We start from the raw sequence: 17,822 nt of genomic DNA on the forward strand, positions 1-17,822 counted from the left end.
TGACGTGTCTATATAAAGAGGATGATGTAACAAAAATCCATCCAGAGTTCCAAACCATGATCCGCTTGCACGAAGACTGATGGTGATGAATTAATATATAAATCAGGTGCTTTTCGACCAGTACGTGAAGAATAAAGTATTCAGAAGTAATCATGTACTTGATCAACCCCATTTTGGTCAATTATTTTCTCATTCAAAAGCCAGGTCAAAAAAGCAACTTGATCATCATTGTTTTTCTACTTCTTTTTTTTTCGATTTAACTCCGGCTTCCCCAGTGTACATCGATTAAACACCACACAAATTGATCAGTTACGCACCGTCATCGATGAATTTCATTTTGACTGAAAAATCCTCCACAGTTAAATACATCGACCAGACATACACAACAGTTTCACATTAAACCACCGATGCATCAAATTACATAGGTGTGGTCATAGATGTTCAAGCCATACATTACCACTGATGTTTCTATTATTTTACATGCCTTCTTTGCTCCTTTCTCTCCTACACATGCTACAAAAAGTGGTCAACATCCATAAGAGACAGCGCACACAATATATGATCGTCAACGCAGGATGCTAGGATGAAGTATGCGTTTTTTAACTGGGAAATACACTTTGGTTCCTGGTTGTATATGCACCCTATATGGGGATTTTTTTTAAATATTTTAATAAAAAGTCAAAATAGGTAAGAACTATTTTGACAAAACACTTGACTTACTTTTGCACTGATATATAAATGTCGATGAAAAAAAAACAAAAGTTGACCTCACAGCAAAAAAGACAAAATTTATTTGCTATTATAGGTCACTATTCACACTATTTTAGCCAAAAAGTTGTCTTTTTTGAAAAGAAGTCAAAAGGATATTTTTTTTGTGGATTTTATTTCTCACGAGTACAATAGAAGGTGAAGTTTATTTCAAAAATATTTTCAGGAATTTTCGACTTTTTGTTGAATTACTAATTTTTTTCCCATATAGGGTGCATATGTCCCCATAGACCAAAAGTTCCCCTCCTTTTTTAACTTAACTATCCAAAATAGACTCTTGGCAAGTCCTCTTTGTCTCTGTACTGCGTATAGAAACATGACTAGAAGAATTTATAGGATGAAACTTTCTTTCAAAATCTATGCCCACTATCAATACAAGACCAAGGATCAAGAAACATTCCTTTGGTTTAATTTTGTATAATGAGTGTGATGTACCAATCTGAGCCGCTGAGAAATGAAGGATGGAAATGACTGAGCCTCTAAAATATTCCCCTCCACAATAAATAAAATCATGTTTATACATATTTGTATTTGAAAATGTGGCACAAGGGCATATACTGCACAATCTGCTTTATTACAGATTTTCCATTACTTTCGGTGACTATAAGTTATATATGGTGTTCTCCTATTTGCAATTTCTTAAATTATGATGTCGTTTAATTCAAATTATTTGGTTCACTTGAGTAAGAAGCATTGTTGATTTACTCTTAGAACGGGATTATTTATCAGTAAAAACTTATGATCAAGGAAACATCTTTTTTGCACATAGTAGTTTTCCAACATAAAATACTACATCCATATCACTAATAGGTGATGTTTTTCTTATTCGTTTCATAAAGGACTAACAACGACAACATGACTAATCTGAGATAGTTAGTGTTCAAATCGTGATTTCTAATTATCTGTGTTCATACAATTAAAATATAAACAATATACATATCTGCAGGTAGCAAGCTATCTCAAAGCATATATCTTTAAACACCAAATTTAGTTCATCGATCAGTACAACGTAAGGAAAACTTATTCGTAGAAATATACGCCCCTTATGAATCACTATCTTCTATAATATGGGTTTAAAAAATAACAAATACCTAGCCCGTGCAAACGCACGGGTCCGTGGCTAGTCACTATTAATTAATGAAGGAAGGAAGCTTGTTGACAAAATAAAATATGTTTGTGTTTATTCTAGTGTTATTGATCTGATACGATGCACTTTGTTTAGATGTAGGCAAATTTTAATATGCTCTTAGATGTAAAGAAATAAAATGTGATCGTTTTGCTCATCGGTAACTCTCTACGACTCTTGATCTACAACTTATATTGCAATAATGTTGTTCGCACATGTATTTTGATAATTGGAAAACAATCACACTGCTTGATTTATGAATCTCTCTACAACTTGCTGTAGTGCATTATTGCAAAACACCATGTTTATGCATTTAGTTCACACAGTTGTAAATCATCATACCTCCGAGAACAATTACCATCTGAAACGATACATGCAGATTTATTATGAAGTATCATGCCTTGTACAAGATTGTTTATTCAAAGTTGTTCTGGATTTCTCTCGTCGAGGATTCTCGTTCTTCTCCATGCTCCGCTATGAACTTGAGGTACACATCTCTTATTGTGTGCATCTCTGCTGCTGCATCTCTTGTCAGTGCTCGGTCTCGAGGATGCTGCTTTGAGCAGGTTATGCCAAGCCTCAAGACTGAAACCAACAACTCCTGGATTCTAATACTTGCATTGTTATCATGTTGTCCATTGTGCAGCCACATTGTTGGGTCTGCTATCTCCAGTGTTCTATCTGGAAGAGCATCCTCGACAAACCTATGCAGATCCAATAAATCTTTGAATATGTCTTCTGTTGGACTCCTTCCAGTAAACATCTCAAGCATCAATATGCCAAGGCTATAAATATCACCAGCTGTAGAGACCGCATAGCCTTCTCCGTACTCTGCAATTGTGCAAAGTTTTGTGGTTAGCATGCCATATTCGAGTGAAGAGTAAAATTTAAAATTACAAGAGATTCAGTCACTCACCTGGAGCAACATAGCCTATGGAACCTCTAATTCCAGTTGACCCATATGAAGTTTGCATCTCCGCACTTGTATTTTCTTGAAGGATCCTTGATATGCCAAAGTCTCCAACTCGTGCACTCATGTCTTCAGCAAGAAGAATGTTGCTTGGCTTAAGATCGCAGTGGATCACCGGTGGCTGACAGTAGTTGTGCAGATATTCCACTGCGTCCACAATATCAACAACAATATCAAGCCTCTGGGCAAGGCTGAGTGTGTTGTCTAAAATAGGCTCTTGGCATCTTGGATGAAGCCAAATATCCAAGTTACCATTGGGCATGAACTCAAAAACCAATGCCTTGAACTCTTGACCTTGGTGGTTGACGCTCGAACAAGAAGTAATGGCCTTAATGAGACAACGGTGTCGTATCCTTCTCATGGCCTCACATTCCGCCTCAAAACTCTTTGAATACGTGGATTGACCAAGATTAAACACCTTGACAGCCAATGTTCTGTGTTCATTGTCCAAAACACACTTATAAACCACACCATAACTTCCTCTCCCGAGTAGGTTGAGTTCTGAAAATTCATTGGTTCCTCTCCATAATGCATGATAGGGGATTCTCTTGTAATGGTCATCAACAACTGAATTGTGTGCTACTGTCTTCTCGCTTTGTTTGAGCTTCTTGCAAAGTATCCAAACAAGGAGAATAACTGAAAGTGACAACAAGATTGCTCCAGCTGCCGCTAGAGAAATTACAAGAGACTTTCGCATCTTTTTTTTTTCATGCTTGAGGGTCTTGTTGAGCATGGAGGCAAGTGAAGTTGAGGTGTACCACCACACAAATTGATGTTCCCAGCAACCGCTAAGTAAGTGATGTTTCTAAAAACACCTTCGTTTGGTACCTCACCTTGCAAATTATTGAAAGATACATCCAGTTTTGACAATGATGTCAAATTCTCTAGAACCAATGGGATTGACCCGGAGAAGTTGTTGTGTGCTAGGTACAACTCCTGCAGGTTTCCAATATTTCCAAGGGCATCAGGAATATTACCCGAGAGGATATTCATGGTCAGGTTCAATACACTAAGCCCCTTCATATTTTTCAGTGACAAAGGTATGCTTCCTTGGAACAAATTGTTGTCTAATGATAGCAATTCCAACACTAAGCAATTTTGAATACTATTGGGTATCTTGCCAGACAATTGGTTTCCTGATAGAATGAGGTGGTTAAGATTTTTTAAACTGCCAACTTCATTAGGAAGTGGTCCGGAAAGGGAATTGTACGATAAATCCAAAAGGGAAGAAAGGGCGGATAATTTGAAAATTTCTCTTGGTATTGAACCATTAAGATGGTAATTCTTTGATAGGTCAAGTTCAAAAAGGTTTTTCAACTCCCCCAGGCTTGCCGGAATTGGCCCCTCCAAGTTGCCATTGTCTGCAAGAAGCCTGTTCAACTGTGAGAGGTTCCCCATAGACGAAGGTATGAGGCCAGACAATCTATTATTGTACAAGCCTAGATCGATCAAGTTCTCTAGCTTACCAATACTTTCTGGAATCACTCCGGATATGAAAGTATCTACTATCACAAGCCTTGTCAGACCAACTAGATTTCCTATGTCCGTAGGAAAAACCCCAGTGATCATATTTTCAATTAGGTCTAAGGCATGGAGAGTTGTTGAGAGGTTGACAATTGAACCTGGTAGTTGCCCTCCAAAAGGATTGACACTAAGTTCCAATATCTCTAGTCGGCTACAGTTTGCCAAAGAGGTGATGAATTCCCACCCCATGGTGTCATTCGCTTCCAGCCTATTGTCAGCCAAGTTCAGAAACTCGAGAGCTCCCAGCATCCCCAATGTGGGAGGCACGTACTGAGAAAAGCTATTTGTCACGAGATCAAGATAGACGAGGGAAGATATGTTGGATATTGAGGGAGGGATGGCTCCCGTGAAGTGATTACTAGGTAAGTGAAGGCCTGTCAACTTGGGGAACTTGCTTCCGATATCATTTGGAATGCTTCCATACAACATATTAAACCCGACATCAAATACTTTTAGCATTGATAAGTTGTAGAGAGAAGGTGGAAACATACCGGTGAGGAGGTTTTCATGGAAATCGAAATGTTGTATGCTATGGATGCTTCCAAGCCCCGATGGGATCGAGCCAGTGAGCTGGTTAAAGGAGAGATCAAGGGTTTGTAGATAGGACAGGTTGGCCAGGGACGCCGGGATGGGCCCTGTGAACTTGTTTTTTCTTAGTGACATCACAGACAGGAAAGTCAGCTTATAGCCGAGCTCAGCCGGGATGAGCCCACTAAGCTTGTTGCTGCTCAGTCTCATTTCGGTGATGCTGGCGCAGGAACTCAGGTTTGGCGGGAAAGTGCCGGAGAAGGAGTTATCATCCAAGATGAGCCTCTTTAGGTGGCGGAGGCGGCCGAGGCTCGTTGGGATCCCCCCGTGGAGTGAGTTGTCCCTCAGATTGAGTGTTCGTAGGAAGGTGAGGTTCCCGATGGCCGGGGAGAGTGCTCCAGTGAGCCCTCTCTTGTTCAGTATCAGCGCCACCACCCTTGCTGGCCTTCGGTGGTTGCACGCCACACCTTCCCAGCGGCAGAAGCCACCGCTGGTGTTCCAGGAGGCCAGTGAGCCGCCATGGCCGAGCTGCGCTTTGAAAGCAAGCAAAGCGGCCTCATCGTCGGCGCTCACAAGGACGATCAGCAGGAGGACAAGAGTAGACCATATTAATCTCATGGCAATGGCCCGTATTGTTGTGTCCCTCTTGCGTTCTTGGTTTGGTTTCCATGTAGCATTTGCGCGTTCCATATATATACCAACTTTGCTTAATTAGTTGGTCATGTGGGTGTGAGTGGTTGTTGTGCTAGTGATATTTCTGTCCGTCGTCAGCTCAAAATCTGCAGAGTTCACCATCTGGCGGCAAAGCAAACACTGTTACGTACCATGTTGGGACATAATATATCGGCAAGACTTGTTCCTTCCAAAAGGGTTGTTATGGCCACAAGTTATGCGTTGAAAGCTTCCGGTCTCTGATAGCTCATAGTTTACAAGAGGTCATATAAATGTCACAAGTTAGGCCGTCAGCTTTGGAGTCTAAGATCAAAAGATAAAATTAATGGCCGGCCGGCCGGCCGGCCTGATGGGCATGTTGCACTTGATATGCGCAAGGGAGGTGAATAGCAAGAGATAACGATGATGCCAGAGATAGCCGGCTGCGCTGTCTCCTTCATTGTGCTGCCGGCCACATGTCATCATTACCCTGCATCAACTTGTGTACAAAATAGTGATGACTAGAAGGGTTGGACGTGGTTTGCTGTGCCGTTGGTGTTGTTGGCTTTCTTAAAAAGAATTATTCATTCTGTTTCAAAATATAAGGTATATTACTTTTTTGAAAAGTCAAACCTTTTAAGTTTGATCAAATTTGTAGAGAAATATATCAAATCGATATGATTAGATTCATCATCAAATGAATTTTCATACTTTTTATTTAATATTGTGGATCTCGATATTTTTTCTCGGCATTTGTTCAAAGTTAAAGAAATTTGACTATACAAAAAATCTAATACCCATTATATTCAGGAATTATAGAATATTTAGTTTAGCGGGTGGTGGAGATGATGGAGTGTGTTTTATTTTTATTTATAATGCGGTGATTTGATGGGCCTTTCATGGTTTCGTTTTGTGTTATCCGCTAACCAACGTATATTGTGCCTAAAAGAGAGCACATCCACCCCAACGCTAACCAACATATATTATGTGGGGAAATTTCGGCGTAGTTGACTGCATGTACTATATTGATCTTACAATATCACATGGTGGCACTTCTTTTTCTGGGTGGTGGGAGGGCGCGCGGGGTTGATATATTTTTATAGGACGGTTGCTGCTGACTGATTTGAAAAATCGTTGGCCCAGTCAAAATTGTAAACCAAATTTTAAACTGAATACCTCAATTGAATGAAACAGCTTCAAATAGGGAATATATGGAATAAAAAACTGAATGGGAGTGCTCCTTGAGAAATTGTTGACCCAGTCAAAATTAGGTGACTCAATTATAAATTGAAGACCTTAAATAATTGGCAGGCCTTAAAAATTAGGAAGCATAAAGTATAATATAATAGAATTAAATGAGAGAGCTTTGAGAAATTGTTGATCCGATCAAAATTGGGTGACCCAATTTCAATTGGAGTCCTCAATTGAATGTGGGCTCTTTAAAACTAGAAAGCATAGTATTATAGAGAATGAAGAGAAACAAGCAAGCAAGAGATGGATGCAGGAACTAACAAGAACACTACAAAATATGTTGCATCTCCCCTAGAGACGTTCATCAATCAAACTATGGATTGGCAATAATGCTAGATTTTGCATGCCATTGTTCAATAATCAACAATATATGATGAATGCATCAAACATGTAGAGGCCGGTGGTTGATCTTATTTTTTGGATTTTTTTAACATAATGGCTAATGGTCCCATCTATAGTTTGACTGTAAGACCAGCAGGTCTCCACAACGTACTTCCAGGCCATTGTCAAAGGTCGGAGATGGCTGGAGACACCGTAACACCATCCCTCTCCTGTGGGATGGGGCCGCCCTCCTTCAACGACCGGCCGATATCGGGTCGCATATAGATGGCTTCTATAAAGCCCGCCTCCCCTAAGGGACGAGTTGCTCTGGACCCGGATATTTGAGCTGGTAGTGCAGCCATTACTTTCCTATAGCTAAAGTGGTTTAATTGCTACCAAGTCAGCATGCATATTTCATGTCAATTAAGAATTTGCACGCCAAGATCTTATTGAACGGACTTCGAGGCTCTAGCTATAACCTAGTCAAGAGGGATCTAAAGAGGAAGAAAGCTAGTATGAGTGTGTTTGCTTGGCATACTAAGCTACTCTTTGTTAGGTCACAAGTTAAGAAATTTTGACTGAGATAGTCCCCTGTTTGGTTTACAGTCATGCTTGGCAAGATTCCATTCATGCAAACTAGACCTCCCATGTCACTGACCCAGAAAAGTGTGGTAAAGTGTGCCTGAAATTTTGATCACCTAACCGTAGCCATGTATGGCAAAGAAAAATGTGGCAAATAATGATAACCTTAGTATGTGAACCGAACATGCTCCAAGTGAGGTGGACATGCCTACATACTTTTTACCTTGTTGTGTGGTTTTTTCCTTCTATTTCTGCTTACCATTTTTTTCCGAAAGGGGTCAGGCCCCGACCTATACATCAGAACGATGCATACAACCATATTATTAATAATAATCAAAATGTTCAGCAAAAGTCTTCAGATCTCAAAAGTAAAGAAGCTCACAAAGAGCAAAAGCAACATGACGGGAGAGCCCCAACCGGCAGGCAAAAATATAAGATAGGAAACTAAACACATATCCTATTACATGGCCGCCTTCCAAACCGGTTGAAGATATCCCGAGCTACCGTCTCCCATCGGATAGATCCAGTAACCAAACACTACCTGGCCTCCGTCGGAGTGAGTAGCGACCCCATACTGATGAGTGTAGTGGCCCGGAAGATAACCTGCCAGAAATGAATTTTTGTTATTCTGTTAAAAACCAAATCGTTTCTGCAGTTTCAAACTACCCATAATAAAGCACATACTCCTACACGAATATGTCTCGTAGTTTCGGATTCTAACCCATCTAACCACGTCCCAAATAATGTGTTGATGGTGTTAGGAGGAGTAATATTAAAAGCTAAGTGCACTGTTATCCACAATTTTTTTCCAAGGGACAGTCGAGAAAGAGGTGTTTGATGGATTCGTCCTTATCACAGAAACTACATCTTATAGATCCTGTCCAATTCCTTTTTGCCAAATTGTCCTTAGTTAGAATGACTTGTTTATGAACAAACCACATAAACACTGTGATTTTTAAAGGCACCTTGACTTTCCGCACAGGTTTCGAACGAGGAATAGCGCTAGAATTGATAACATCCAAATACATGGACTTAATCAAAAACTCTCCATTCTTTGTTAGTTTCCAGCTCAACTGATCAGGTTGTTGAGAAAGGTGGACCTCCATCAATCTTCGCACAAGTTGGAGCCAAGCTTCCCAATGATTTCCCGCTAGAGTCCTCCTGAATTGAATATTCAGAGGATTAGACTGTAATACTGTTGCAACGTAAGCTTCTCTTCGCTGCACAATATTATAGAGAGAAGGATATTGGAGTGCAAGGGGTGTCTCCCCTAGCCATGTGTCCTCCCAGAACCTCGTGGTAGTCCCATTTCCAACTACAAATTTTGTCCCGTTGAAAAAGGCTGATTTCACTCATCAGTCCTTTCCAAAAAGGCGAATCAGTCGGCCTCTCTATTGCTTGGGATAATATTTTGGAATGAAGGTACTTGTTCCGTAGGATTTGAGCCCATGTGGCATCTGTCTCTACAGATAGCTTATACAACCACTTGTTATGTTTATTTAGACATCGGCTCGGCTCATTCCCGCAACCCGCGGCGTGGCACGGCGCGTCATGACGAGGCGTGGCATGGCGAGGTGGGCGGCGGAGGAGGAGCGCGCGTTGATGTCCCTCTTGTTCTCATGCTCATACATGTGGGGAAAAAACCTTGCTTATAAAGAGGTCCAACTCCTTCTAAACTAGCAATGTGGGACTAAACTTTAGAAGTGCCCCTTGCCTTGCACAAATGGGCTAAGTGGGCCTCTAGGATTTATTAGGAATTTCTGAAATTGTTATTGGGCTGGCCCATAAATAGATAAAATTCCAGCAATCCCCCACCAGATCCTAGAGGCACATAGAATTTGCCTTTAGTTCCAAAATACTGTTTTATATACCGGTACTGCAGTGCAGACTGTTAAGTTGAACTTCCACCTAGAACTCTATGCTACACTAGTAAGCAACTTGAACAGTGGACTAGGCCTTGAACTGCAAGTTTTCTGTGAATCTAGCTTCACACAAAGCCTTGACCGATACTAGGCTACCGTGGGTCTTCCCCACGGATGAAGCTTATGCGTCATACTCCGAGACCTTTCATGAGTTTACAAGAGAGAACCCTACTCTCATAGACTGCGAGTTTGACAATCAGACTCATATAGGTGTGTTCTTCAAAAGATGTTCTGCAGGACAACATCTCTGCTTAAATGAGCCACTTAGAACACATTAAGATATACATCAACCTGCCATGCAAATTTAGAAGAGTATTGCATCTTCAAGGAGTGGTATTGTTAATAGTAAGGATACTCTCCTCTCAGTTGATCAACAGCTTCTCTTCCACATCTAATTCATGAAATCTCCGATCACAAAGAATAGGTTACCACTATTAACAACTCATATTGTGGGTCTCATACCCATCTCCGATGCATTTTCTATCACATTATGTGATAGACCCTTAGTAAAAGGATATGCCAGATTTTTAGACGTTTGGATATTATCCAATGCAATAACTCCGGAGTTTCTCATTTTCCTGATAGACTTTAACCTTCTCTGAACGTGTCTTGATGACTTCATGTTATCCTTTGAGCTGCTCATTTTCGTTATCACAGTTTGATTGCCGCAGTTTATAAGGATACCCGGTACAGGTTTCTCAACAGCCGGGAAGTCATTCAAGAGCCGACGAAGCCAATCTGATTCGATCGTAGCTGTATCTAGTGTTGTAAGTTCTGCTTCCATTGTTGACCTCGTTAAGATGATCTGCTTGCAAGACTTCCAAGAAACAGCGCCACCTCCATGAGTGAATACATATCCGCTTGTCGCCTTTATCTCATCAGCATCTGAGATCCAGTTTCAGTCACTATACCCTTCAAGCACCTTTGGGTGCCCAGTGTAGTGAATTCCATAATTAGCAGTGCCTTTCAAATAACACAAAACTCTCTCTAGAGCTTTCCAATGCACATCTCCTGGTTTTCAGACAAACTGACTCAGTTTGCTAACAGCAAAAAAGATGTCAGGTCTTGTAGCACTGGCTAAGTACATAAGTGAGCCAATAATATGAGAATATTTCAATTGATCTCTAGCAATTCTTCGATTCTTTCGAAGCAGCATGCTAGCATCATATGGTGTTGGAGAAGGCTTGCAGTCACTATAGCCAAAGCGACTCAAGATCTTTTCCACATAGTGAGATTGAAGCAATGTAATCTCACTATCATCGTCTCTCAACAACTTGATATTTAGAATGACATCAGCCACTCCTAAAACCTTCATCTGAAAACAACGAGATAGGAAATCCTTGACCTCCTTAATAACATTCAGATTTTTTCCAAAAATCAGTATGTCATCAATATACAAACAAAGGATAACTCCCTCGCCCCCACCATGGTGATAGTACACACATCTGTCAGCTTCGTTTACAACAAAGCCTGTAGTTGTTAAAGTTCTTTCAAACTTCTCATGCCACTTTTTGGGTGCTTGCTTGAGTCCATACAAAGACTTCAGCAACTTGCACGCTTTTCCTTCCTGACCATCTAGTACAAACCCATCTGGATGTTCCATATAAATTCCCTCGTACAACTCTCCATTTAGGAAAGCAGACTTAACATCCATTTGATGAACGAGAAGACCATGTGAGGCAGCTAGTGAAAGTAGAACTCGAGTAGTGGTCAGTCGAGCCATAGGTGAATAAGTATCAAAGAAGTCTTCACCTTGCTTTTGGGTATAATCCTTAGCCACAAGCCAAGCCTTGTACTTTTCAATAGTACCATCAGGCCTAAGCTTCTTCTTGAATACCCATTTACATCCTATAGGTTTGCACCCATAAGGACAATCAGTTATCTCCCAAGTTTCATTCGCCAAGATGGAATCCATCTCACTACGAACCGCTTCCTTCCAGTAGTCAGCATCTTCAGATGCATAAGCCTCTGAAATAGAACTGGGAGTGTCATCTATGAGATACACAAGGAAATCATCACCAAAGTACATTGAAGTCCTCTATCTCTTTCTCCTAATAGGAACTTCATTGTTCTCCTCCACAGGATTTTCAAAGTGTTCCATCGAAATGGCAGGTTCAGTAATTGTAATTGGTTCCTGGTTCGATGAACTAGGAATCTCCTGATTAGATGAGGTAGCCATATCCTTCATGGGAAAGATATCTTCAAATAAAGTCGCATCATTTGACTCCATGATCGTACCGACAAGCATGTCAGGTACCTCAGATGTTACATCCAAGAATCTATAACCAATGCTACGAAAAACATATCCTAGGAAAACACAATCCACGGTCTTTGGTCCAAGCTTACGCTTCTTTGGAATTGGCACATTGACTTTCGCCAAACAACCCCAGGTTCATAGATAAGAGAGTTTTAATATTTTCTTCTCCCATTCCTCGAATGGAGTTATCTCTTTATTCTTTGTGGAACTCGGTTTAGGACATGACATGCAGTCAATATTGCGTCCCCCACCATGCCTTGGAGAGACCCGATGTGTCTAACATGGCATTAACCAAATCAGTTAGAGTATGATTCTTTCTTTCGGCTACCCCATTTGACTAAGGTGAATAGGGAGGCGTCCTCTCATGGATTATACCATGTTGTGCACAAAAAACATCAAATTCATTGGAAAAATACTCTCCACCACGGTCGGACCTAAGCCTCTTGATTTTCTGATCAAGTTGGTTTTCCACTTCAGCTTTATAGATCTTGAAAAAATTCAAAGCCTCGTCCTTAGATTTCTGAAGATACACACGGCAGTATCTAGTGGAGTCATCAATTAACGTCATGAAATATTTCTTTCCACCTTTTGTCAAAACACCATTCATTTCACATAGATCTGAATGTATGAGTTCTAGTGGTGCAAGATTTCTCGTTTCCGCAGTCGTGTGAGACTTACGAGGTTGCTTGCACACAAACTTGACACTTAGATCCCTTGACAGTGGTGAAACTAGGGAGTAAGTTCAATTTGGCTAGTCGCGACATGCAACCAAAGTTAACATGACAAAGACGTGAATGCCACACGTTTGATTCACTATTGTTGTAAATATGATTAACAACTTTATTGCAAACATCTGATAAGGATAAACGAAACAGGCCTCCTGACTCATAGCCTTTACCAACAAAGGTTCCATACTTGGATATTACCAATTTATTCGACTCAAAGACAAGCTTGTAGCCATCTCTACACAGAACAGATCCGCTAACAAGATTTTTATTGACGGAGGGGACATAATCACTACAAGAAATTTGTCAACTTGTGACCTTGACTATTGGTCACTGAATGGTCATTATTGTCCATTTCTGACCTTTTTGTGACCAAAAACAGATGGTCAAAAGATGGCGGTCATAAACTGAAATTAACGACCTTCTCTGTGAGAAGGTCGTAGACGTTTACGACCAAAATATTCCTACTATTTTGTTTTGGTCACTAGCAACCTCCCCATGCCACGTAGGCATCCAGCGTGGCAAGCTGATGTGGCACAATATTTAGCTCGGTCCAATTCAGTTTTCTACATGGGCCGAGCCCAACAATTCAGCCATTTTCATACTTTTTTTGTTAATTTTTGCTAGCTACATGGGCCTGGCCCAACAATTTGGCCTTTTTATTTTCTATGACATGGCCTTTTTGCGAACCATTTCATTAAGCTTATTTTTTGGTTTTTCTAAAATACACACTGTACCGATACACTATAGTTTGGGCCACAGCCTTGTTAGAGCCCAAATATTATTTTGTCAAGTAGAACATTTGGTCTTTTTCATTCACAAATTTCAATTTACACATTTGAACAGCAAAAAATCAATAAATCTCTCAATTAAGTGATTAAATCCAGAAATCATCCAGTCAAATACTCACAAGAGCACATACACATTTGCACTTCCAACAAGTGCACGTACGATCAAAAACAGATACACAAGCACCAAAACTTGGTGGCAACATCAACTAAAACTATGGCGCGCATCTCCAAGCTTCTTCTGATCTTCTGTCACAGCAGCAGCAACTGATGAAGCTATGTACCTAGGGTAGGGTCATGGACCTGTCCCAACTGCCCTACCTAAGGATATCTCTAGAACAAATCACCTTTCAATCGACTTGGAGGTGTTCCACTCGACAGACTCGAAGACACTCGACCAAGAAGTAATCACTCGACCAAGATCCAACCACTCGACGGCCAGAAGACCTAAAGGCACTCCGCATGCTAATGTCGGTTATTAAGTAGCTTTTATGGTCATCATAGCACTTTATTAGGGGCGTTACCAGTAACGCCCGACCTTAATGTATTTTAAACCCTGCACAACTGAGGGCCGAAGGGGTCCGGCAAACTCTATATAAGCCACCCCCTCCTCGGTGTAAAGGGTTCGCACCCCTGTAATTCATACACGCATAATCCAGTCGACCGCCTCCGGGCTCCGAGACATAGGGCTATTACTTCCTCCGAGAAGGGCCTGAACTCGTAAAACCTCATGTGCTTACAACTACTCCATAGCTAAGACCTTGCCTCTCCATACCTACCCCCCTACATTACTGTCAGACTTAGAACCACGACAGCAACCTCGACAACATTAGATCCTGATCTAGATAAGTTATTAGTGAAATACACTGGAAGTAAATAATATTCTTTCAAGAGGCTAAAATTTATACATACATGCCCAAATGCCCCAATTCAGTAAACACTAAGCATGGCATAACAAAACTTCCAACAACTTGAATGCAACAGATTAACCTGATGTTGTTCTACAATAATAATCTATACATACCTACATGGTACATTGGTACAAAGTTTAGGTAATGAAATGAACATCACTATAGCACTAACCTAAAGAAAATTCCTATTCTACTACCACGACCATCCATTCAACTAACAATACTAGTAAGTGCACAGAGACTAACATCACAAGGCAGGAGACAATTATGAAAATTTTGGCAAGTTGGAGAAATCGTTAGCATTGAATCAGGTTCAATTCAATTAATTTCTAAAGCATTGAATCAGTAGCATAAGCATGCAACAACAGCATAGGAATTTAATCAACAGCGGCGTGAGTATAACCATTAAATTAGCAGCAGCAACACAAGCAACACCACCACCAGCACAAGTGCACACCTATTCAAGCTAGTAGCAGTCTAGCAGGCTAGCAGCAGAAGCATTCAAACAACTAGAGAAGCACAGTACAACAATAAAAGCATTGAAAGAGCAGCAAAGCAGGTTTGAACTGTCACATGTCATATCTTATAAACTTGGGCAAGTGTTCTCAGGTTATCCTTAACATCATGCACTAACTTGGGTAATTAGCATCAAACAATACATATCAGTACAAGGCTAGGCAAGATAATAAAGACTTGGGAAAAGATAGCAGCGTTATAAAAAAATGATATGTGCCCTTAAAGAGAGGGGAGTGTCAAGTGCGGCCACATACATAGGCATTAGCCGCACCCACGACCCCTGGACACTCTCACAACCGAAGAGGAGGTGCCTTGCGTATGGTCTCCTTTGAGTCTGCGAGAGAAAGAAAGAGGTGAAGGTCAATACGCGCATCAAGGATGCTGCTGTTCTGGGTCAAGCTAAGTCAAGGGCATAAGAGAATTTAGTCAAAAAATAAAATAACATGTGAACATCTTGCACAAACTATCATCATTTATAAAAAATACAAAACAAATATGCATAAAGCTGTAGCTCATACTTATATTATATCAGGCAATAGCATTTAGCATATTCCAATATGTACTCAACATATTCCAATAAGACAGAAATGCACACACATGGATTCCCAATTAGACTATGCCTCTCTCTCACCGATCTTGCAGTACCATAATGCAGTACTATATGATATGTTCTGGGTCAAGCTAAGTCAACAACATACAAACTAATTAGCAGTACTATATATGATATGTAGTACTATATATGATGCAGCATACAAACTAATTAGACCAACAACATACAAACTTATTTATAATGCAGTACTATATATGCCTCTGAAAAAACTGGTCGCCGATCTTGAACTCGTACGCCTCCGGCTGCACAGAATGAACTCCTTCAACTACAAAAACTCATACGGAATTAAAAGGACGCCGGTAAGAGCAGGGAAGAACAACATTCGATAATGCCTCCCAGTAACTAACTAATCGATCCTTGATAAAGTTGCATAGCATTATTATTTCTCAGTGTATTGGCCAGTCATAACATGCACATTTTCAATATTTTTCTTTCATTAATCAAAGAATTAAGAGAATGCACACATAGACATCCAAGAAGAAATATGATTTGTGCATTTGATCGAACAAAGGACCAACCAAATCTGAGGCTAATAAAGGGGACAGAGATAGTAGTATGAAGGAATGACACATACGATTGAAGATTTGTAGTGTCCTTTGAGCTACATCAGTGGTTTAGTGGGACAAATGCACGGGAGTGAGAGGGCATCCATGACCCGAGGATTAGCCAGAGGTTGCTTCTCACCACGCAAGCACCAGGCACCATGGCACCTGACCAGTACCGTGTCCACTCGAGTTGTGAATAGCCAAAGCACTCCATGATCCTCACCCGTCCCAGAAACTGTGAGATGAGTGAAAAACAGTCCTACCTTCAGATTCTTAATCATTCTGATATATATAACGAATGTGCGACGCAAATTTGACAAAAGGGTAAAAATAAAAATCTAGATTATGATGCCCAAACAAATTTCATCTCCAACTCAAAATGAACAATCAGCAAGCCCAAATAATGTTAGACATTCTATGCAAAAATCCGTCCATAAGCGCCCACCCACCGGTTCCACGCAGAGCAAACTTCTAGGTTTCCTTTTACATGGCCGGACAGCCACGCGGATGGACTAATTTCGCAGCAAGCAGACACAAACAAGTCACCTGATGGCTTGCATTCGCTTATTTGTCTAGTTGTCTGGCAGCAAGCAGGTACGAGCAACAGGTGTGATGTCTTGAAACTCTGGAGCTTGGTGTTATTCTAAAGATTTTAAGCCCCAAGATTCTTACAATATTGACAGACTGCAGATATTTTGCGTTATCAGACTATGCGTAGAGGCTACGATAATGTTTCCAAGTGACTGCAACATGGCCAAAATGAGTGGTTGTTCATTTTCATAAGAGAAAATATGGGCCTGTCATGCTACTGTAAGACCTAGAAGTCAGATACTATTTATTTCCTGCACAAATTACAGATACTACTAGTGCTGCTACCAAAGGAATGCACGGGAAAGAACCAAGGAAGATGTCGAACCTGCTTGTTACTGACGCCGTCGGTGATTCGGTCCTTGAACTTTGGAACTCCACGGCAAAGACGGCGTCACGGGCGGGGGCGGCGCAGTTGGGGGCGGGTCAGGGCCTCACCTTCGACATCTAGCCGGAACCCTAAGCAGCCGCCTGCATCGTCGCATGTGTGCAGTGGAGTGCTGGTGCACTGACTTCGGCAGCACCACCTTGACCGCCTTGGATGACATCTGTGGGCATGAAAAATAGAACACCAAAGGAGCGCATGACAGCGTCAGAACCTTGGCTCGAGAAGGCGAAAAGCACGGGCTCAATGCGGGGCACGACGGGAGAGGAAAATACCTTGGGGTTGGGAATGCCTGAGGAGGAGATGAGCTGGGCGCGAGCGTGCTCGGCGCGCGGCTCGCCGCCGCCGCACGGAAGCAGCCAAACAAGCACCCCGTCGTCCACCTCGGCCTCACCGCGTCCCCCTCACAAGCATTGAGCCTTGGAGCCTAGGAGGAAGGCGAGGGGAGAGGTGCATGGTGAGGGGAGAGGTCGGCGGTGGTGAGTGGGGGTGGCGGTGTTGCCTTGATCGGATCTGGGAGAAAGCTGAGACGAGGGAGAGGATGGCGGGGTGCCTCGATCGGATCTAGGGAGGCCGGTGCCTCGCGGGCTGTGTGGGGATGAGGAGGCGTCGGGGTGCGCTGCTAGGGAAGGAGCACGGGCGGCGGGAGTGCTGCTGTAGGCATGGATGGATGGTTGGATCGATGGAGGCCGGTGGTTGCAGGTGGCCTCGTTCCCGACGAGATCGAGCGGGGATGTGGCCATGGACGTGTGGTTTGGTTAGGTGGGGGAAGGGGAGGGGCGTGCAGGAGGCCATGGATGGCGGCCAGCTCCACCGGAGGGAGGTGCCAGCGGTGATCTGGAAGGGAGGAGGCA

At 41.9% G+C, this 17,822-nt stretch overlaps 1 pseudogene; it reads right to left on the minus strand.

The window, feature by feature from the left end:
- Positions 1–2,309: 2,309 nt before the first annotated feature.
- Positions 2,310–5,606, minus strand: LOC119333745 (annotated as a pseudogene).
- Between the last annotated feature and the right edge of the window lie 12,216 nt (positions 5,607–17,822).

Source organism: Triticum dicoccoides, chromosome 7A, assembly GCF_002162155.2.
Source record: "Triticum dicoccoides isolate Atlit2015 ecotype Zavitan chromosome 7A, WEW_v2.0, whole genome shotgun sequence".
In the NCBI taxonomy this organism is placed as follows: Eukaryota; Viridiplantae; Streptophyta; class Magnoliopsida; order Poales; family Poaceae; genus Triticum; species Triticum dicoccoides.